Below are 24,452 nucleotides of genomic sequence, written 5' to 3'. Positions count from 1 at the left end.
TTGGTTGGGTTGGTTAGTGAAAGCTGGTAGTGTTGATGTGTATAGTTGGTCAGTCGCTTTTGCACAAAGACTTTTAAGAATAAAAGCAGAAAGCACTCTGCAAGAATATTCTTGTGGACTCTTTTATGCCAACAAGGGTCTGAGGACCAGGCTGAGGAGACAAAGGGAGGTCAGAACCCTTTCCTTTTGCTTTTTACAAACACTGACACCTATTGGGTGGGCACTTGCTTGTGGGTGGCAGCTGTGTTTGTGGTTGGCACACAAATGCAACTCCTGAATGCCAAAAGCGTGATTCATGGTGCGCCAGGGTTTTTGCTATTTTCTACTTTTAGTGATTTATTGTTCTTTCGTAATTGTATTCACTGTAGTTTTATCATATTTCCTTTTTGTATTAATCTGTTTGCCGCTTTGGGAGAAATATGGTTTAGTGCTTGGCCTTCAAGCCATTGACACACAACGCTTACTTATGACAAGTTCACATCCTGATGCTCAAAAGTAACCAAGAGGCATCGATGTCAGCTGGACATTGAGCTGGACACAGAGATTTATATTCCTAGTGATTTCTTGCCCGAGTTGCACTTTGTAAAATACAGAACTAAGATCTTCCCTGCTGGAAGAAATGATTTAAACAAATGGCGGGTGAAGAAAACTGAAGTACACCTGGGTTAACTGCTCATGGCTACCAAGCAAAGCAAAAAAGAAAAAAGAAAGCAATGCACCAGATAATTAAGCATCAGAGGAAGGAAACTTGTTCTTTAATACTCTAGCATGTTAATGCTTTTTCCACCTGCAGAAACAATCACAGGATGCACAACCCACTATCAAGTAATTTTGATTTCCACTCTGATACTGTGATTGCTTCTCATGAACTCTACGTGCATCAGTGAAAGGCCTTCTTCTCCTTCACACAGCACAGAAGAGATGTAGCCCATGGGTCGGCAAACTAAGGTCCACGGGCCGGATCAGGCCCAATTGCCTTCTAGATCCGCCCAGTGGATGGTCTGGGAATCCAGGCAGCCATCATAATGGGCGAGAGATGGTTTTTGTGATTCAGCCAGGCTTGGGGGTCAAAAGTGAGGTGGTCAGCTGCTCAAGAAAGCCCCTTCTCTGTTCATCACTTGTGCACAGCAATATTTTCTTCCAGGGTGGGGAGTGGGGAAGAGGGAAGGGGAGCCACAGTTCAGATTTCCTGACTCAGCGTGGCCAAGAGATTTTCCATTCACCCACGTAAGTCCACACGCTCTCCGGGGCTGACAGGAATGGCGCATTTACCTCAGCCCCCACTCTGCCTTACGAGAGAAATAATAACTGTCAACACATAAAACACAAAGGAAGCAGCGTGGGTGTATGAGGGAACCCCCCCCCCCAAAAAAATAACATTTGGGCAACGTTGGGGTTGGTCCCAATAAGGGCTTTTGCCAGAAATGTGGGTCATAATCATGGCAACATATAGTCTGGCCCCCCACATGTTTTGAGGAACAGTGGACCAGCCCCCTGCTGAAAACATTTGCTGACCCCTGATGTAGCCTAATGAGAACAGGCTTATTGCACTCAGCATACGCAGAAATAATCCAAAGTCCTTGACGTACTTATGATAACAGAGGATACAAGAGCGGCCTACAACGAAATGTTGTGGTGTTGAGTGCTTCTTTTAGCCAACCTTTGTATCTTCCAGGACAACCTTTCCTGTCACTGTTGCCCAGTCACAAGCAGTGAGCTGGTGAGATTTCTGCACCTACTGAGAATACACTCCATTCTCATTGAGCTGTTGTGTTTGTGGTGGCATGGGGTGGGGAAAATTTCTCCCCTTGTGCTTTCTTCTAGAGTTTTTTATACACTTCTGTAGTTCTTGGGGCACCCACCCGAATCCACACCTCCCTCCCTCTTGTGCACTGTTAAGGTATCATTCTGGTGACATAAGAATCTTACTTTCCCTACTAGTTCATTCGTCTGTAACGCAACATTTCTAACAAATAGCCCTTTACAGCAGAATGGGGTGGGTGGATGGGTGCTTGTGAAGGTGTACTGGGTGCTTTCATGATGTCATAAACAACGGCATGAGGTTTGGGGTGTGATTAGTTCAATCCCATTTTCAGCACAATTAACTGCTTAATTGTATGCCTATATGTAAACGGAAGCGCACATGCTAAGTTATTTTAAAGGATGCATTTTAAAGCTCTCTTGCTGTGTAAAGGTTTGTTTCAAATTATCCAGTTAACTAAGGAAAGACTTATATGCTTCTTTACTGAAGCATATAAGTTACTGAAGCATATAAGTTTCTTTGTTTTGCTTTAATCTGCAGGCTTCAGCATTTTTTTAAAAAAGAAATAGAAAACATGGCTGTAACAACTGTGATCAGGTGTGGAGAACCCTTTGATCTCCAGAAGTTGCTGAGCCACGACTCTCATCAGCCACAGAAAGCACAATCACTACTTGACTTTATGGGACTGGCAGAATTGACTGGCAGAATCCGTGACCAGGGAGAAGAATCGGCAGAAGAATGGAAGAAATTCAAAGACTATTTGCAAAAATATTGTAATATTAAGGAATATTGAGTGATGTTGGATTGAAATTAAGGGGTTATCAGCTGTAATGGTATAAAAGAATATGAAAAAATAGTTCTTTTTTTTGGATATAAATAAAAGTATAAGTTACAATAATTTAAGAAGATGGATAGAAAATAAGGCTTTTAGCTGTAATGCTATGAGATAAGGATTTGCTGGATGAACAATTTGAACTGGAATACAAGAAGGGGAGGTATGAGGAGGTCAGGGAAATATGTTATTGAAAAATAAGATATGAAATTTATGTGTTTTTAATATTTTTTCTTTTTAATTTTTTTCCTTTTTTTCTTGGTTTGTATAAAATGGAAAATCTTAATAAATATCTTCTTAAAAAAAAAAAGAAGAAAGCACAATCACTACTGAACATCATGAGGTTTCATTCTGACTTAAACATGCTTGGGATCAAACTGATACGTAGTTTAAATCTCAGACCTTCCAGTTTAACCAGAATGTGGATTACTATCTGATTTGGTTTAACTTTGGAAATGCAACTAGAAAGGACTGTGGCATTGTTGGTGGCACAGTCACCTCTTAATTCAGACTCACTTAACATAGATATTGATGGGTCTCCCTAAGGTAACATGGTTTTCCTGGTAGTGATGTATGGAAGTGAGAGCTGTACCATAAAGAAGGCTGATCGCCGAAGAATTGATGCTTTTGAATTATGGTGGTGGAGGAGACTCTTCAGAGTCCCATGGACTGCAAGAAGATCAAACGCATCCATTCTTAAGGAAATTAGCCCTGAGTGCTCACTGGAAGGACAGATCGTGAAGCTGAGGCTCCAACACTTTGGCCACCTCATGAGAAGAGAAGACTCCCTGGAAAAGACCCTCATGTTGGGAAAGATGGAGGGCACAAGGAGAAGGGGACGACAGAGGACGAGATGGCTGGACAGTGTTCTCGAAGCTACAAACATGAGTCTGACCAAACTGTGGGAGGCAGTGGAAGACAGGAGTGCCTGGCGTGCTCTGGTCCACGGGGTCATGAAGAGTTGGACATGACTAAACAACTAAACAACAATAACATCCCTAAGGTAACACGAGTTGGCGCACTTTTGGCCATGGCCAGATTCCCACCCAACACAGCCATGTGAATGGAAAGGCAGTGTATATTTCAAATAAGCAAATCAAAAAATCTCCAGGTCCCCCAACAGCAAAAGATGATTCCAGGCTGAGAAAAACGGCAGTGTGAAAATGTCTGCTATTTTCCTTCAGCCAAACAGTTCATAACCTACAGCATCCAATCATCCTTTGCAGCGTATGATGTCAAAAACACTTACTGCACAAGCAGAGATCTGTGTTTCTTTTGCCACAGACAATAAATCTTTAGTGTCTTCTCCTGATACGCATCACTCCACTTGATCTCAAGAGGCACCAAACGTCTCTCTCTTCCTCTTTCCAACAAGGTCACTTTCTACGGGCTATGCAACTTTGCCAGACTATATAGGCATCTTTGATAATTAATATATGCTGGTAACTTCACCCCAAACCATCTTTTAAGTGCTTTGAATGGCTTCATTTATCTATAGCAGTCTTCATCAATCTGGTGCCCTCCAGATTTTTTGGACTACAACTCCCATCAGCCCCAGTGAGCGTGTTCTGACTTGGGCTGATGGGGACTGTAGTCCAGAAAAACCCAGAGAGTACGAGGTTGAAGAAGGCTGATGTATAAGAGCCACCATGACACTCATGACCAGAGAACTGGGCCCGTCTTTCTAGGGACATTTATCTCCAAAAGAGGCATGCTCACCTCTTATTTGTTTAAACTGTAATTGGGATATGTTCTTTATACTGAAAGAACTGAAACTGACACATACATGGAGTCCTTAATTGAGCCCCACCTTGGTGGGTATCAGAGATAAAATTGGACATCAAAGAGCAGGTTTCTTAGTCTTGCTGGGCCTAGAACATTTCATGTTTCATAGCTTACAACCAACACCTTGCAGGGTGCTGGAAACAGATATTTGCACCTGCCAAAACTAAGACCATGGCCACTGGGCCCATCACCTCCTGGCAAATAGAAGGGGAAGAAATGGAGGCAGTGAGAGATTTTACTTTCTTGGGCTCCATGATCACTGCAGATGGTGACAGCAGTCAAATAATTAAAAGACGCCTACTTCTTGGGAGAAAAGCAATGACAAACCTAGACAGCATCTTAAAAAGCAGAGACATCACCTTGCCGACAAAGGTCCATATAGTTAAAGCTATGGTTTTCCCAGTAGTGATGTATGCAAGTGAGATCTGGACCATAACGAAGGCTGATCACCGAAGAATTGATGCTTTTGAATTATGGTGCTGGAGGAGACTCTTCAGAGTCCCATGGATTGCAAGAAGATGAAACCGATCCATTCTGAAGGAAATCAGCCCTGAGTGCTCACTGGAAGGACAGATCGTGAAGCTGAGGCTCCAATACTTTGGCCACCTCATGAGAAGAGAAGACTCCTTGGAAAAGACCCTGATGTCAGGAAAGATTGAGGGCACAAGGAGAAGGGGACGACAGAGGATGAGATGAAACAAAAAAATTTTTTTCCTTCCAGTAGCACCTTAAAGACCAACTAAGTTAGTTCTTGGTATGAGCTTTCGTGTGCATGCACACTTCTTCAGATACACACTCTTCTTCAGAGCTTTCGTGTGCATGCACACTTCTTCAGATACACACTCATTCTTCAGAGGATGAGATGGTTGGACAGTGTTGTCGAAGCTACCAGCATGAGTTTGACCAAACTGCGGGAGGCAGTGGAAGACAGGAGTGCCTGGCGTGCTCTGGTCCATGGGGTCACGAAGAGTCAGAAACGACTAAACAACTAAACACCAACAACAACCTTGGTCAAACTTTCAAGCTAGACACAGGCAAGGCATCATCTCTAGGCTTTCATTCCTTATCTGGAAAAAAATATATCATACCCTACAACAGTGCATGGATTTTCTTTAAAAACCACAATGCTTTGTACATGACAAAACAGAAGGAGTAAAGACTTCCTACTATGAGAAACAGCCAAGTGGAAATTCCTATTGGCCCGCACCAGGTTTGCTTAGTGCTGGAAGGGAGGACGGAAAAGCGAAGTTAACCGATATTGCTTTAGCTACAATCTCATGTCACTTATGTGTCCGGGCCGACTAAGAGGAGAATGTCCGTTAAATGGAGGATGACAGGTAGTAATTATTTGAAAGCAATAGATCGTACGTGAAACAAGGACGGCTGGGATGAGGTGTCAAGAGCAGGCCATTATTGCTGACAAGGCTGGAGTCAGCCGTAACAGCTGTCTCTCTCCCCCAGGTGAGCTGACCCTGCCTGCCGTAATCCCAGCTCCACTGAGGCCGAACCGGGCAGAGCTCAGAGCTCAGTCCCGGGAAGAAAGACATTGCATGGTTATTAATTGCCATTTGGACAATGCGAAACCCTTCGTTCGTTGCAAATCTTCTCTGGGATGCTGAACTTCCCTTTACAGCGCATATGCTTGCCTGTTACAGCATGTCTCCGGCTACCAGCTGCTTCACTATTTAAGGCATTATGGGATGCCCTCACTTTTCCACCAGCCCGTGCCCCGACCCCAGATCGTAACGGGCCAGTAGGACCATTTCTTTACAAGAGAGAAGGGTATCGCGCAGCCGGCAATTGGGACTGTCCAATTCATGGGGGATAAGACCATCAATGGCTACTAGCCGCAATAATAATGTTTGTCTGTTTGTTGCAGCTGCCGCCCAGCAAGGACTGGGGTATTTTGGGGGAAGTTTAGTTGGGAGTTTTTGCTGTTGTTACCGATATTAACTTTTTGTATCTTTATTTTTATGTGGAAATTGTTCAGCTTGGTTATGTAGTTTTTAATGTTTTGTTTATTTTTATGACTATTTTGCTGTGTTTGTAATTATGTAAATTTTGATGATGATGATGATGATGATGATGATGATATGGCTATGTTGCACCTCCATGATTAGGTGGTTGTGGTCCAATATCTGCACTGCTCTTCTTCTGCTGGGCCATTCAAAGCTGAGTCTTCCCCAATGCCTCCCTACTCACAAGTAGACTCTGCTTCCTAAGGAGGCTCATGGTGAGAAAGCCTCTGACACCAATGTAAATCTGACATGCATTTTTACAGGAAATTTTATTTTATAACAGTATACATTTTTCAGACTGCTAAAGTTTGGAAAAGCTTTGTTTTTAACATCCGATTTTATCGGTAATTTTATTGCACAGTGGTACCTCGGGTTACATATGCTTCAGGTTACATACACTTCAGGTACAGACTCTGCTAACCCAGAAATAGTGCTTCAGGATGAGAACAGAAATCGCGCAGCAGCGGCACACCAGCAGCGGGAGGCCCCATTAGCTAAAGTGGTGCTTCAGGTTAAGAATAGTTTCCGGTTAAGAACGGAACTCCAGAACGAATTAAGTACTTAACCCGAGGTACCACTGTACAGTGTTATATTTTACATAGAGGTTGGGACAATTAAGGAGTGTATTTATTTGCTGTAACCTGACTTGGGACTTCATGACGAAGGGTAAATAAGAAATAATAATAATAAAATGGATATGGTTACAATCTCTGCATTTTCATGGTACCGTATTTTTCGCCCTATAGGACGCACCTTTTCCCCTCCAAAAATGAAGGGGAAATCTGGGTGCGTCCTATGGGGCGAATGCAGGCTTTCGCTGAAGCTTGGAGAGCAAGAGGGGTCGGTGCGCACCGACCCCTCTCACTCTCCAGGCTTCAGGAAGACATCCGCAGCCTAGGCAGCCCTGCGGGAGGTCCCGCAGGGATGTCTAGGCTGCGGATAGCAGCCTGCTTCCCAGAGCGTCGGGCGCTCTGCTTTCAGGGCGCCCGGCGCTTCGGGAACACATCCGCAGCGTGGGGAGCCCTGCAGGAGTTCCCCGCAGGGCTCCCCACGCTGTGGATAGCAGCCTGCCACCCGGCGGGCGGGGCACCCTGAATCAGAGCGCCCCTCACGCTGGGCAGACATCGGCCAGCCCCACAAGCTCGGGGGACAGCAGGGAGGTGCAGCGCCGCCATCCCGCTGTTCCTCGACCTGGTTCGGTTTCTCCGACCTGCTTTTTTGGGGGGAAATAAAGGGGGGGAAATTTTCCTTTATTTCCCCCCCAAAAAACTAGGTGCGTCCTATGGGATGGAGCGTCCTATGGGACGAAAAATACGGTAATTTTTTTACTGCAGGAACCGTGCAGGAACCGTGAACCACACATACACAAATGACAGCCAAAAATGGCTTTTGCAGTCTCAAAACTACAAAGCCCATAATGCAGTGTGGTTCAAGTATGTTTTGTTTTTTAAGTGTGTTTGCTCAGACATCTGGGGTCTTTAAAACCCCATATGAACTGAGAATACTGAAGGACAGGCAACGTACAATAAATTGCCAGAATGGAAAATCAGGCAGATTTCCAACATAATTTGCTGGTGGGTGCCGAGAAAATGGAAGTAATTTGCTTGTGGATTTTGCACATGCCTTTTTGTAAGCCTCATTACAACTATCCTTCTTCTCATCAACATTTAGCTACAAAAAACATAATGGGGGGAAATGTACATTTATAACACATCTCATGTGTCCCAAGATGCCTCAATATCATCATGCTTTCTCTGTGTCTTTTTTAAAAAAAATATCTAAATATACCTATCTGAACTAATAGGCTTCTGTTCCATCCTTCCATCCTCTCCTGGGTTCTCTAACCTTCATTAGTTGGTGTTTGCATCATCTTTTCAGAAACGTCAGATGCCATCACTGCCTTCATTCTTTATCACTTCCTCTTATTCAGACAATGCAACCCTAAGAAACCTGCTGCCTTTTCCTTTTGTGTCTTAATTGCTCCCGCTGTCACTTTAGGACAAGGCAAGCTCCTTCGACAGGAAGGGAGGCTTAGCATCGAGTCAACTTGCAAATGTACAGCTGTGGCTTTGGTCCAGATGCTGGGAAAAGGTTGAATGCAATGTCCCCCGCCAAAAGCAAAACTTCCCAAAGCCTTGTTTCAAGGCTGCAACCATTATTGCTTCCGTCTCTCACTTAAAGACATGGAGTAACAGGCCTTTCCTTCGATTTGCATTCTTGGGCAAAAACTGGTCTGTGAACTACCGCCATTTATTTCCAGCTAAGTCTCAGTTCACACAGCCAACCACCATCAGAGCTGGGGCTCCAGATCAGGAGCCCACTGCAACATGGTGAGTGGAGTGAATTTATGAGGCTGAATTATAGAATTGTGTAGGTTAAACCACAGAGCCTAGGACTTGTCAATCAGAAGGTTGGCGGTTCGAATCCCCACGACGGGGTGAGCTCCCATTGCTCGGTCCCTGCTCCTGCCAAACTAGCAGTTCGAAAGCACCTCAAAGTGCAAGTAGATAAATAGGTACCGTTCCGGCGAGAAGGTAAACGGCGTTTCCATGCGATGCTCTGGTTCACCAGAAGCGGCTTAGTCATGCTGGCCACATGACCCGGAAGCTGTACGCCGGCTCCCTCGGCCAATAAAGCGAGATGAGCGCCGCAACCCCAGAGTCGGTCACGACTGGACCTAATGGTCAGGAGTCCCTTTACCTTTACCTTTAAGGGCCCTTAAAAACCACTTAGTCCAGCCCCCTGGAATGCAGGAATCACAGTTTAAGAATCCCTGGCCACCCAAACCCTGTTTAAAGTCCTCAAATGAAGGAAGACGTTAAAAACAAAAGCCGACAAACTGTGACCCAAGCCTATAGCATGTTTGGAAGCTCAAACAGTAAGGTGGCTTGCTTACTATGGAAAGCACCAGCCATGCTCTGGCACCAGCCTTTGCCAACCTGGTTCCCTCCAGATGCTTCCTGCAGCCAATCGGAAGCTGCGGCTTCGTTTCTGAACTTTTTGGAAGTCGAATGGACTTCTGGAACGGATTCCATTTGACCTCCGAGATACCACTGTATAAGCTAGGTGCTAAATGGTTCCTTAAACCAGGGTTAAAGGTAAAGGTAAGGGGACCCCTGACCATTAGGTCCAGTCGCAGACGACTCTGGGGCTGCGCTGCTCATCTCGCTTTATTGGCCAAGGGAGCCGACGTACAGCTTCCGGGTCATGTGGCAAGCATGACTAAGCCGCTTCTGGCGAACCAGAGCAGCGCATGGAAATGCCGTTTACTTTCCCACCGGAGGGGTACCTATTTATCTACTTGCACTTCATGCTTTCGACAACAGTCATATTTTTCAATATGACTTCTTGGTTCCTGAAATTCATTCTGATTGTACAGATAAAATATAATGGATATAATTATACTGGATGTGTTGCTAGTGTGTGAAAACGGTCAAGATTCAAGGATCCTCAGGCATGTACCTCCAGATGGTGGAGACGTCGGGTGCCATCTTGGCACCTGGACATCTTTGCTTGGTCAAAAGCAGACCATGGTCTGACTTGGTATATCGCAGCCACCTATCTATGGCATGACCTGCCGCTGGATATCCAAGCAGCACCGTCTGTTTTTGAAGACTATTTAAAGCCTTGCCTGTGCCCCCAAGCTTCTGTTTGTTACTCCACACCTATCTCCCTTCTTCCCCTTTCCTTTACTTTTTCCCTGTCTTGCAGAATGTAAGCCTGCGGGCAGAATATGTCTTGGATTCCTTTTCCTTTTATTATACAGTGCTTCAATCTTCAAGCACTTTAGAAATATTAAAATATTAATCTTCAGCAGTTCTGGGAAAAGAAATGCAGAACCGCTGGCTGCACCATAACCTCTGCAATACTTCGTCTGATTACAGATGGGCATGTTTTATTTTTTAAAAAATGATCTGTGCAGTCCATGCATTGACAGCAGCAGAAACCATATTAGAGGCTGCTGTTTGGAACGCTTCCACCCAGTGTAATGGTCACATGGAATGTCTCCCCATCCGCTCAGATGTATTTATGTCACATTATGAATGGGGCCCGATGTCTATTAACACGTTGACCCAATGCTGTTAACTCTGACCCCTGAACGGGAATGCGAAAACGGTGGCACTAATGAAAGATCGCCCGCCCATCATCCATTCTTCTGATGCAAAGTTGGCCGGACAGAAATGACAGCCCTGTCCTCGTGATCTATGCAAATCAACCGAGGCAACATGCAACCATTTCCTGTTTAGTAAGGTTTAAGATGGCGAGTCAAGCTTGGGAATAAATTAATTCATGGAAGACTCAGGTTGACATCACTCAACAGGTGAATTTGCACAATCCAATCCTAGCCAGGATACGGAAAACAGGCATTTACATCCAGCCTCTTCCTGGATGCTTTGATCCAACTGGCGAATGGAACCAACAAGACAAGACCTAGCTCTTCACCACAGCTTCCTGTTAATGTATGAACCCAGAAACTATGGTTAATGGCTTTACATACAAGCCAGGATATTCAGCCATTAAGTTGGCTTAATATGCTGGTTGGTTTGTGAGCCCTCCACCAGAGTTCCAAGGAAATGGGAAGCAACGCTTAAAAAACAGGTAGGCAGCACTGTTGACAAGACCAATAATCTGACTGGTACCGCTGTTTCTACTTCTGGGTCCTGGATGTGGAATGTTCCCCTCCCACTGTTGGGCACTGTACCCTCCTATATATGTGCCATGGGAAATGCAGAAAGGGATTTGGCGTATTAAGGTGGTAAAGTATTACTGTAGTCCATGCATTGTTGACCTTGAGGATGGATGGCTGTAATGCACTCTTCGTGGGTCTGCCCTTGGCCTGATTTGGAAGCTCTGGCTGGTTCAGAATGCAGGAGCCAGACTGCTGATGGGTACACATGGCCAGAAACATGGGACACCATTGTTAAAACATCTACACCGGCTACCCATCTATTACCAAGCTAAGTTCAAGATGCTTGTGTTAATTTACAAAACCCTAAACAACTTAGGTCCTGGGTACCTTAGGGACTTCCTAAACCAGAGCTTTCCAAAATGTGTGTCACATGATATGTGTCCGTATCTCTTATAAGGGTTCAGTTTAACCGCCGGTTTGCTAATAAAACTGAATTATGGTGTTGCGAAACGATGCGTGTCTAAAAAGTGTGTCGCCAACATGAAAAGTTTGGAAAACTCTGTCCTAAACCAGTCCAGTTTAGTTACAGATCATCTACAGGAATGTCGATTGTCCCATAAATTGGAGAGGGTCATTTGACATCAACATGAAATAGAGCCATTTGTGTCATCAGCCCAGTCCTCCGAAATATTCTGCCTATTCCACCAAGCTTACGCATGCAATCAAGAATCCATCTTTACCTGCAGCCTTCTGGGTGTTTTGGACTGAATCTCTCATCATTCCCAAACAGCTATGCCTCTGACTGCAGTTCTGGCTTGTAGACTACATTTGTAATTTTAATGGTATGGTCTTGAAACTCACTGAGTGGTCTTGGGCAATGCAACTTGGATAAACTTGTAAGGGGTGTGTGTGCGCACACATCTATGAAAAAGCATCTAAGAAATTGCAGTTAATACTGCAATCCTAATGTTACTTGCCTGGAAGTAAACACAACTGAGTTCAATGGGACTTAACTTCTCAGCAGACATCGTTACAATTTCTGACCATTTCACTAACTAACAGCACAATCCTAACTAAAGCTATTCAGAAGTAAATTATACTGAATTAAATTAGGCTTACTCCCAAGTAAGTAGGGTTAAGACTAACTAACTTACCAACCATTTACACACATGCCTGAGTGCCTTGCAGAAGAAATAGGAGGCATACAACAAATGCTGTGGAACCTCAGTTTTCGAGCGTCTCGGAAGCCAAATGATTCGGAACCCAAATGGAACAGATTACATTTGACAGCCAAGGTTCCTCTCTAAATACTAAAAATAATTTATATAATCCCTTTGGTACCCCAAGTTACATTTTGTAATACTTTGCTCCTTCACGCTTCCAATAATCTCTTAAGGAAAACTGTTGTTATTTCCAGTTGAAGAACTGAGGCTGACGGTGTACATACTGGAGACGAACGATCAACGGGCAGAATTTGAAACCGATCACAAAAAAGCTCAATACTGACAGCCTCCCAAATCACCCACAAACAGATAAAAGATAAAAAGCCAATACCCCCTTTCATGAAGTGTCAAAAACATATATTATGGATTCTCCGCTGTGACCCCCTCACTCTTATAAGTTCAACTATTAGCACCCTCTTAACAGGAAAAAAAGGTGTGTAGGTAAATGCAGGCAAAAAAATAAAATCTAACTTTTCTATTGAAAGTCATCCCTTAGTATTAGCTAGAAGAGAACGGATGGCATGTCAAAGAGGCAAATAAGAGTAATGAGGTCGCTGTCCTCAGAGGGTTATGTTAAACAGCATTCAGGGGTCAAAGGTTAAGCTGCTCCTTATCATTAGGTTAGCTGCCTGCCAGAGACTATTTAATAAAGGCAGCATGGCTAGCCCATTTAAATGGAAGCGATTGATTTTCATTTAGCATTTGTCCACCACTGCCAAAAAATCCATTTCAGGGTGACCCACCACGAGGCAAGTCATATGTATCTATATCTATAGTTAGTGACAGAAGGCAGCAGCGCTAAGGCTTCGCTACCTGTAATTGAATTAATACACCCTCTCTGTGTTTTGCTTAAGTAAAAAAAGAAAGAAAGAAAAAGCATACCTTTATGTTTGGGCTGCATTCAGGTTGCGACGCAAACTGTCAAGTGGGAGCATTTGTTAGCATTAAAATGCTAAGAACAGTGACACAGTTAAATGGAAATAAAAAGATGGGCAGCAAGATCTGTCACACCCCATCCTTCATGCAGGCCCATTTTTGCTGCCCGTGCCGAGGTTGATTTCGGGGAGGGGGGGCAGATGTTGGGTGTACATGGTGGGGGGGAGCGGGAAAGGCTTGTGTCTGATTCCATCTCTCCTGACGTACTCCCACGGGCATAAAACAAACCCGCAAACCTTTAATTGGTAGATCAATCAAGTAAAGTTTCAGTTCATTAATCAGTGGGGGCTAATTTTAATTGCGGAGGGTAAATTTTAAATCAGCGAGGCTGTGAATTCAGGGCGCGTTCGTTGTTGATTTCACTTCCGGCACATTATTGTAACAGGGGATGAGAAATAAGGTATTAAAGCATGGGTAGGCAAACTAAGACCCAGGGGCTGGATCTGGCCCAATCGCCTTCTCAATCTGGCCCGCAGACGGTCTGGGAATCAGTGTGTTTTTACATGAGTAGAATGTGTCCTTTACTTAAAATGCATCTCTGGGTTATTTGTGGGGCCTGCCTCGTGTTTTTACATGAGTAGAATGTGTGCTTTTATTTAAAATGCATCTCTGGGTCATTTGTGGGGCATAGGAATTCGTTCATTTTAAATTTTTTTCAAAATATAGTCAGGCCCCCCACAAAGTCTGAGGGACAGTGGACCGGCCCCCTGCTGAAAAAGTATCCGGCCCCTGTATTAAAGGCTAGTCCTTTCTTTATGATGCTGGACTGTAGCTCTTTGCTTATCAAACTCTAAGTTGTTCTGCACTTCCGTGATCGATATCTAGAAAAGGCACTTGCAGAATGAGACTTTGGTAAGATGCAAATCAACTGCTTTGTTTTATGGAACTGTGAAAAGCCCTCCCAGCAGAAGTCAAATAGAAAACAGCTCTGTGATGTTTAAAAGACATCTATGGGATGGCATGCTTCCCATAGAAAGTAATGCAAAATGGATTAATCCGTTCCAGACTTTTAAAAACAACCCCTAAAACAGCATATTAACATGAATTTTACTATCTAACGAGACCACTGACCCATAAAACGAAAGCAATAAACAATGTACTGCAGTCACACAATCAATCAATCAATCAGTAGCTGAACTGGGTTCCACACAGTCACAAAAACAAAGCAAAAAAGGTGCAAAAGCAAAAATGAAAATAGCAAAAACAGACAGACCTCAGCGTAACACTCAAAACGGAAGTGAGGCACGCAAAACGGAGCACGTTCGGCTTCTGAAAAAAACTGGAGCACTTACTTCCGGGTTTGCAGTGTTTGGGTTCCAAGTTGCTTGAGTACCAAGGCGTTTGAGAACCAAGGTACCACTGTATTATCTAGTTAGAGAATGGAGCTTTCTCTTAACTACCAAGCCTCTACAGAAAACCCCAGAAAGACCAACTACAGCTGGCAATTACAGAAACCCCCTAGTGGCTGCTGGATCAACAACAACAATAATTTATTATTTATACCCCACCCATCTGGCTGGGCTTCCCCAGCCACTCTGGGTGGCTCCCAACAGAATATTAAAAACACAATAAAACATTAAAAATTTCCCTAAAGAGGGCTGCCTTCATATGTCTTCTAAAAGTCAGATAGTTGTTTATTTTCTTGACATCTTGTGGGAGGGCGTTCCACGGGGTGGGCGCCACTACCGAGAAGGCCCTCTGCCTGGTTCTCTGTAACCTCACTTCTTGCAGCGAGGGAACCGCCAGAAGGCTCTCAGAGCTGGACTTCAGTGTCCAGGCAGAACGGTGGGGGTGGAGAAGCTCCTTTGGGTACCGTATTTTTCGCCCTATAGGACGCACTTTTCCCCCTCCAAAAATGAAGGGGAAATGTGTGTGCGTCCTATGGGGCGAATGCAGGCTTTCGCTGAAGCCTGGAGAGCGAGAGGGGTCGGTGCGCACCGACCCCTCTCGCTCTCCAGGCTTCACGGACCTCTCCGCAAGCAGCGGGAGCGCTCCCGCTGCTTGCGGAGAGTTGCCTGCATGCTGAAGCCTGCGCGCGCTGAGCTCAGCGCGTCCAGGCTTCGCGGACCTCTCCACAAGCAGCGGGAGCCAGCGCTGGGCTCCCACGGCTTGCAGAGAGCTGCCTGTTTGGGGGCTGGGGTCGGAGGAAGCTCGGGCCTCCCCCGCCCCAGCCCCACGCCTGGGGGGGAAATAATTTTTTCCCCTTTATTTCACCCCAAAAAAACTAGGTGCGCCTTATGGGACGGTGCGTCCTATAGGGCGAAAAATACGGTATACTGTTCTGCGTGGAGAAGTGCTTTCTTTTGTCCTGAATCTCACAACATTCAGCTTTTTTTGCATGTCCGCCTACACTGGATTGATTCCTACGGGTTTAAAACATATACAAAATGTTGGTACTCATGACCGCGTTTCTTTTAAAGATGCACAAAAAGAAACTACCGTTCTTGGAAGATGCACAACATCCCCAACAGCGACGCCTCGAGAAGTGAAGACGGCACAGATCTTACTTGGTGTGCGCACTTGGTTATTTCGAAACGTTAATAACTCAACTCTTTAATATTTCTCCCTCCCCCTCCTACTTTTTAATATCTTAATGAAACTGTACTTCATTAATACAGGCTATGAGCATGCAAAAATTAATTGTGAAAATAATAAAATCACCGAGAGTTATAGGAGTACAATAAAAGGAAGGGATGGGAAGAGGTAAAATGAGATCTTCTTCTTCTTTTAAAAGTGCCCACCTGAAACTAGATACTTCCCATTTGGCTCACTTGCAAAGCCTACCTCTTTCTGAACTATGTTTCTGTCTTTAAGCTTCCAAATAATCAAGTTTAAGGGTTCTGTATAAATAGCATTTTTTAAAAACAGTGATGCAAGTGGTCTTTGTCTTTGCAGGGCTGTAAAGCAAGGTGTGTACACACACACAAGATTCAAATTTATTATAGCGCTGCTTCATAGCCTCCAACATTTCTTTCATGAAAACAGGGATGTCCTATTCCACAATAATTATAATTATACCCCGCCCATCTGACTAAGTTGCTCCAGCCACTCTGGGTGGCTTCCAACATATATAAAAACATAATAAAACAGTAAGCATTAAAAAACTTCCCTATACAGGGCTATCTTGAGGTATCTTCTAAAGGTTATATAGTTACTTATCTCCTCGGCTCAGGGACCACACAACTTTATGCCCTCCAACACAGGCATAGGCAAACTCGGCCCTTCAGATGTTTTGGGACTACAACTCCCATCATCCCTGACCACTGGTCCTGTTAGCTAGGGATCATGGAAGTTGTGGTCCCAAAACATCTGGAGGGCCGAGTTTGCCTATGCCTGCTCCAACATTTCTCCAATGAAAATAGAGATGTCCTAAGGAAAAGTGGGACATTTCGAGATCAAATCAGACACCAGGATGACTTCTGTAAATCTAGGACTGTCCCTGGAAAGTAGGGACACTTGGAGAGTTCTGCTGCTTACTCCCTTTTCCAACAAATCCAGAGCTCCTGCAGTCAACAGCTGCTGAGATTTCAAAGGCTACCATTTGCGTTTAGCTCCAGCTTTCATTGTGTGGCTGGATTTTTGAGGCTGGGGAGCATTTGGTCAAAACCAATGCTTTTCTGCAAATCTCCACGTTCTGCAATCAGTTCTGCAAGCGAAGCATTACTTTAGTCACCATCTATGTCTGGCTTCAGTCCAGTATATCTGAAGGAGCGTCTCCACCCCTATCTTTCTACCCGGACACTGAGGTCCAGCGCCAAGGGCCTCCTGGTGGTTCCCTCACTGCGAGAAGCCAAGTTACAGGGAACCAGGCAGAGGGCCTTCTCAGTAGTGGCACCCACCCTGTGGAATGCCCTCCCATCAGATGTCAAGGAAATAAACAACTATCTGACTTTTAGAAGACATCTGAAGGAAGCCCTGTTTAGGGAAGCTTTTAATGTTTGATGCATTACTGTATTTTAATATGTTGGAAGCCGCCCAGAGTGGCTGGGGAAACCCAGCCAGATGGGTGGGGTATAAATAATAAATTGTTGTTGTTGATGATGATGATGATGTTGTTACATGGGAAAGAAATGAAATAGCTGATGAACCCGCACAGTTCTCTCAAGGTAATGGTAGAATAGGTGTTTTTGTTTCCGCAAAAGGTAATATCCAGCTTGGCCTGAGAGGGGCGTGGTTCTAGATCAAAATCAGCGGGCCAGGACTTTACAACAGTGTGGTCCAGATTATTAACACTGATGCGCCCAATCTAAAATTTAAGATGCTAAGCAACATGCGATGTCCTGAATGCTAGTAGCTGCGCCAAGTTATGTTACCAGGAGCTACTGACAGAGGGAATTAAATACAGAGATTTATGCAAATAGTTATATTGCACATAGGCTGGTGACAGCTCCGCAAACACATGTGCTCACCTCCATACAGACATAGAAAAAAAGTTATATAATAGAGAAATGTGTGCATGTATTTTGGAGGTGCGAAGAGAGAAGGGGGGAGAAATGAAAAAAGTGGAAGACGCCTTCCTTTAAAATGGCAAGTAATAAATACAGCACCCTTTAAGGAAGCATTTTACTACAACTTCCGTTCAGCTGTGGCTACATCACTTGTACATGGTGTGTATGAGAGCATAGGTGCATCTAGTTCACTGTGAAAATCTGCAATCCAGTGAATCCCCAAATCCCAAACTATTTATCATTATCTACACAGCACTATCAGCGTGCAGTCAGTGTTAAGTTTTAACAATCACCCAGATATGATTGTCAGCATTTACTTGGAACACGTCCAAAAAGCGGGCAAACATATTTATTTTCAGTCATTCATAAAATTCATCTGAGATTGTCAGCGTTCACGTGTGACTGTCAACAATCACCACATTGTAACTTTCACTATGTCTCTGTGTATGTGTATACAGACACACATGCATATATATCAACAAAAAACCCAGTGCAATATGGACTTTTAAAATATATTGTCAGTCAATAAATCCTGTGTCTATACAAGCGCATCATATTTCACAAAAGAGCATCTGATGTTCCTATGTGGACAGTGTGTTAAGGACTTCCCTAATTAATAACCCAGATTAAAACCTCTTGGCAATCAATTAAGATTAATGACAGACGTCATTCTCCATTCTCTGTATGTGTCTCCCCCCCCCTTCTCTTTCTTGCCCCTCCTCTCGGTGCCCCCTTCACAGGCTGTGAAAACCTTGGGTCATGAAACTTTAATCCTGTTATCTGTTGCCTTCTCCATCTGAAAAGCCTACAGATTAACACAGCAGACATTATCGAATTTACAACCAGCCGCTCGGACAGCTGCCCTATTTTCTACAGTTAATGGAAAAGGAACTAATCTGGTTAAGAGCGCGGGACTAGTTCATAAATCTGGGTGCACAAGACAGTTAAAGCTGTCACATTTCCTCTGGAGAGGAGCAACTGAATTAAACTGTCAGCTTTCTGCTTGCTGTTTCTGGGAGGGTAGCAAGCCCTTCTGTAAACTAGACTAATGAGATACGCAACATTAACATAAACCACGTCAGTTCCCAACAGGTCATAATGGCTGTGCTGGAATCAGGGAGTTTGCGTTTTTATGATGGAGCATAGTTATATATAGATATGGAAGGGGTCTCATTCCCTGGCAGCCTCGTTCCGATTAAAACGCAACTGCTTTTGTTCCCGTCTACCTCGTAGCGGGGCATCCTGGTGGAATGCAAAAAAAAGGGAGAAAAATGGCTATATCAAATATTGGCAATGCGCTGCAACAGAGAGGGCCAAGGTAAACCGCGAAACAATCCCAGCCCCCTAATGCTTTGCAACGTAGCCAAGTTGATATTTGACAGCTGCAACGGGGGAGAGGGAAATTAGCAATGCACACAGGAAGGGAAAGGAAGGAGGCTTCACCTTCCTGAGCAGACAGGATCCCACCTGCATTCTTCTACGCAGCAGGATGTACGGCGCAGCACATCCCAGGTAGTCATCACAGTCAATTTGCTGCCTTGCGACTGGCCGCCAATATTTGTACCCTCCACCATTTGTAAGAAACAATTTCGTCTCCCACTCTCCTCTGCAGTCGTCTTAAAAAGGAAAGGGACCCCTGACCATTAGATCCAGTCGTGACCGACTCTGGGGTTGCGGCGCTCATCTCGCTTTATTGGCCGAGGGAGCCGGTGTACAGCTTCCGGGTCATGTGGCCAGCATGACTAAGCCGCTTCTGGCAAACCAGAGCAGCGCACAGAAACACCGTTTACCTTCCCGCCGGAGTGGTACCTATTTATCTACTTGCACTTTGACGTGCTTTCAAACTGCTAGGTTGGCAGGAGCAGGGACCGAGCAACAAGAGCTCACCCCGTTGCGGGGATTCGAATCGCCGACCTTCTGATCGACAAGTCCTAGGCTCTGTGGTTTAACCCACAGCGCCACGTCATCTTAGGATCAAGCAATAGCCACTTCTCAAGGATGCAGCATGTTCAAGCAGCCACTGCATACCAAGGGGGCTGTCGTATGATCAGGGTCAAACATCCTTGAGCCCTCAAACACAATCCACACACAGTTGGTCTTCCCAAGGGAAGAATCAAATGCCCAATGCGCCAAATTCTGAGCACACAGAGGTAGAGAGGGCAATCCAGAAAGAGGCACTGGGACTTCATTGACTGGATACTGGGAATAAGAGGCAGTGTGGCGTTAAGGGTTGTTCACACATTAAAACAAACACAGGTGCAAGCAGACAAGTGTTTGTATGAAAGAGCACACACTTGCTCAGTTGTAAAGCTCAGCTGCTAGGTACACAGACTGTACACTCACCAAACATTACATGTGCAAAGCAGATGCTCTACCAATGAGCTCTGACTCCCTTGCCCATGAAGTGAGCCAGCAAAAGAAACCACAAGACGTAACTGGCTGTAAAGGTAAAGGTAAAGGGACCCCTGACCATTAGGTCCAGTCGCAGACAACTCTGGGGTTGCAGCGCTCATCTCGCTTTATTGGCCAAGGGAGCCGGCGTACAGCTTCCAGGTCATGTGGTCAACATGACTAAGCCGCTTCTGGCAAACCAGAGCAGCCCACGGAAACACAGCTTACCTTCCCGCCGGAGTGGTACCTATTTATCTACTTGAACTTTGACATACTTTCAAACTGCTAGGTTGGCAGGAGTAGGGACCAAGCAACGGGAGCTCACCCCGTCGCGGGGATTCAAACCGCCGACCTTCTGATCTGTGATTTAACCCACAGCGCCACCCGCGTCCCGTAACCGGCTGTACTTTTGAATAAATAAGGTGTACTATTCATTATATCAAATTGTAGATTTCAACAGAAGTCTCATTAAGTTCAACGAAGAAAGCAGAAGACCCAGTGGATCAGTTCATTCTATAGTCAGTTCATGCATAAGGTCCATATATATATAAGTGTCTATTCCACCTGTCTGTTCATAATCCACATGAAGAGTTGTTACAGTTCCACAGAATCCTTTCACAGTGTCTAAGACAAGAATTTCTGGAATATTAGCCTTGTTTTGCCATCCTAGGCTTCGTCAGCAGTACAGGCTCATATGTAACGTTACAGGATAGTGGCTCTTATAGCATACTATTGGTTGCAAGGCTAATATTCCGGAAATCCTTGTCTTAGACTCTGTGAATGGATTCTGTGGAGCTGTAACAACTCTTCATGTGGATTTTGAACAGACAGGTAGAATAGACACTTATATATGTATGGACCTTATGCATGAACTGACTATAGAATGAACTGACCTACTGTGTCTTCTGCTTTTTTCGTTGAACTTTATGAGACTTCTGTTGAAATCTACAATTTGATACAATGAATAGCACACCTCATTTATTCAAAAGTACAGCTGGTTACGTCTTGTGTGTTTATTGAGTATGTTTCACGTAACCAGAGGTTTGTTGTTGTTTAGCAAAAGAAACCATTCAGGGTTTCCTGGTAAAGCGTAGGCAGGGGGCAAGCTCAATATAGCAATCTCTGCAGTTTGATTGTGTAAAGAAACAGATCAAGAAACACAAGCTGATTCTTTAACACATCCGCTTTATCTTTTTGCTGTGCTGTGTTGCAACTGGCTCTGGCATTCCAGAATGCTTTGCAAGAGGCAGGAGGGAGTTTGCTCTTGAAGCCTGTTTGGTAACAAGAGGTTCTCAAAACTCCACCGCTGCGTTCAGAACATGACCTGCAACCACCAGGATCCATTTCCTATTTTAATTCTAGAGCCAACTCAAACAAAGCCCTGATCCTGAACCAAACTGTGCTAGACCCCAGCAAATTGGCACTGTGCAAGGGGTAGTGAAAAATCATTTTTGAGTTCATAAGAACCGTGAAGTACAGCATGCTTGCGTCTTTTCAGGATCAACGATAAGTTTCAGTGTCAGTAAGTTTCAACAGCCAGCAAAACCTAAGAGGAAGCGGGGAGAAATGATAATAATGCCCTCCACACACAAAATAAAAAACCTTGAGTGGTGTATGAGTCTGTGTGCCAGTCTTGGACTCATAAATCAAAATGCATGAGCCGGCTTAGATAAGGAGCAAAGGAGCATAATGCGCATGTTGAAAGCTGTGCCAGTTTTCTGTCTATTGCTGCCCGAAACCCCTTGAACAACAAGCACTGAAAGGGGGGGGGAGCCAACACCATCTCCTGCAACAGCGCGACAAGGTGTCGCTGCGACAGCGTTTCAACACTCAGGCGGCTGCCTCGGTTGTAGCGATGTGGTCTGAAGGTGAACGTAACCTCAATTAAATCCAAGAAGCACTTCTGAGAATTAATTGGCTGTTTTACAGAACAACCCCAAAAGTATTGCTGATCTCCCTTTCTTCTTCTCCCCTCTTTCTCTCTCGACTTTAAACAAACGGTGAGGGTGTGTGGCGGTGCATCATTTATAAATTACCTTGTTGGCACGCACGCACACACACACAAAATCTACACCCGCCCCAAAACACCGCTTTGAAAAACAGGGGAAAAACAAACACAAGCCCAGCTCCTGCTGAGGACTCTGGCACGTTTGATGGAAAGCCTTCAAAAGAGTTCACGGCTTAATGCAGGCTGTCTATGTGGGGACTTCGATCCATACCTGCTGTCCCCTGTCAGTCCCTAGAAACTTGGTGGCAGATGTTGCCACGTTAAGTTGTCTCTGAAGTGGCTCTCTCTCCCCATCTCCCCACCACAACAGAGTCAAACTACATTAGATCTCTTCTATTTGTGCCTCGGGCATGTTTGGGAGCGCAGCTGTGCCAGCCGCCCCCCACTCTACCTTTCGTGTTTCAGGGCTCCCCCACTCCCCCCCCCCCCCGGGCAGGGAATCTGAGACCAAAAAACACTGTTTTTCCATCCTTAACTACATCTGCTGACAACCCAGAAGCCTCGCTGCAGGCTGGCGCTGGAGTTGGGCCTCTGCTCCGAACAGATGTTGACAACAACCTGCTAGCTCACACCTGTACAAGCCTCCCTCACCTCGCCGTTTGGGGGCTAAAAAATTCATGACTCCGAGGAGTTCCGTCCACAATCAAAGCTTTTCCGATCAGCGGCGGGTGGCCCTCAAATTGGGCCAGCATCGCTCTTAAGTGTCTGGAAGAACTGTGGAAAGGAGAGGCGGGAGAGAGGGCCCTCTCCTTTCTGGTTCTTGATGCTTCAGCTTCAATTATTTCATCAGAAACTCGCATTCAAATGGGGCTTCTTTGGCAAAGGGGAACGAGATGACAGGAGCCCCTTTCGTTTCGTTCGCTGTTCAGCGTGACAGTTGTATTTGCTTACTGTGGTTTTGTTTACTGATTCACACTCGCGTGAGGTACTGATCTGAACTGAGGAATAAACGAGCAAATTTTCCTTCAGGGGATTAAAACGTGCTTCCCCCCCACACACACACACAACCCAGGCAGAAGCTGTGTTCGTGCAACACCACAAGTCACACCCAATGTCTTTAGCACTGTATTCAGCAGCCAAATTATAGATTTTCAACTCTCTTTCTCTCTCTCTCTCTGATTTTTTCCACAGAAATCAAACGCTGGCTGCTGTTTGTTTTAGAGGTAACGAAAGTCTTCTCTCCTGGAGGCCTTAAGAAATGAGAGTCCATTTTTTTCCTCCCTGTCGTGTAAGTAACTTACGGAAACCACCTCATTCTTGCAAGTATGTAAGTCAAATAAAAGGCGGTCAATATTTAAGCCGTTCTACTGGCAAGCACCCAAACCCCTTGCTTGATCCAGAAGTGAACAGCCACAAAAAGGGTTTAGGCACAAGTAAAAATAAATTCAAGAGTCTGTTGCCTTGTTTTAACTGATCAAAATGTATTGAACGGGTAAGATAACTGATGAATGAACTAAACACCGAAGCTTGATGCACGCTCTATTAAAGATAAAGAATTTTGGATAGGAGGTGGCTGAGGAATTTAACAAAGACTCAAACATACTGGCTTCCTCTTCATCAGTCTCTCTCACATCTGCATGCTCATGTCATTTTCTCTGCGAGTCAAATGCTATAATCAAATTTAGCACTGACAGCCAAATAAATTCTGTAAATATCTCTGTTTCCTCCCCCCACTCCCAACACACACATTTCCTGTTTGTCAGTTTCCCAGTAACTCAAAACCTTGCCAGAATTTTGCATTACTATTTGGGATCAACAAGTCTTGGATATAAAGCGAATGGAAAAGGCAAAACAAATCCACCAGGTGTCCCTTGCTCTTGTGGTTTTATAAAGTCCCAGTAAGTAAAGATGGTGCTAATTAGTCACAGCCCTCTGATTTATATTAACTGCATGCAAATATAACGTGTTATTTGCTACAGCCCTCCATTTAATGGGACTTCAATGCCCTCCCCCTTATAGGCTTTGGCCTGGGGGAAAGGCAGGGCCTCAGTCCTAAGCTTAATGTCCACTTTTAGGTCTGGCAAAAGCCTCCCTTTGCAGACCGCCATAAGTCACACAGGGAGCGATTGGAATTTCAGCCATTCTCTGCCATTTTGGAAGGCTGTAAGGGAAGGAGATCAGAGACTAGTGGTGTACAGCATCTGTTCTTAGATATCAGCAGCTTGCATGTTGCTAGCTTGCACTTTTTATAAAGATTTGAGAAGTGGTGTTATTACGCCTCTACTAATATCCATGCCAGGTCACTCAACCATTGCTGCTGAGTCTAGCAAATCAAGATAACCAGGTGACAGAAGAAACTTAAAAAATTAAATGAATAGCAGGGGCAATTAGAATAAGATCTATTACTTGATTGTTGATGTAAAGCTTTGGAATGTACCATACTTTTCTGTCTATAGGACTAGGGTTTTTTCTTTAAAAA

At 44.7% G+C, this 24,452-nt stretch overlaps 1 protein-coding gene and 1 long non-coding RNA gene across 2 annotated transcripts in view; one reads left to right on the top strand and one right to left on the bottom strand.

Moving 5' to 3' along the window:
• Nucleotides 1–24,452, top strand: part of LOC310742625 — a 657,991-nt gene that overhangs the window by 397,648 nt on the left and 235,891 nt on the right. The gene's annotated exons all lie outside the window — the stretch shown is intronic.
• The window catches only part of ANTXR2 (ANTXR cell adhesion molecule 2), a 153,648-nt gene that overhangs the window by 38,555 nt on the left and 90,641 nt on the right, over nucleotides 1–24,452 (bottom strand). The gene's annotated exons all lie outside the window — the stretch shown is intronic.

This window comes from Podarcis filfolensis, assembly GCF_964270895.1.
Source record: "Podarcis filfolensis genome assembly, chromosome: 9".
Taxonomy (NCBI): domain Eukaryota; kingdom Metazoa; phylum Chordata; class Lepidosauria; order Squamata; family Lacertidae; genus Podarcis; species Podarcis filfolensis.
The sequence above is the reverse complement of the archived record's forward strand: the minus strand, read 5'-3'. Positions and strand labels throughout refer to the sequence as shown.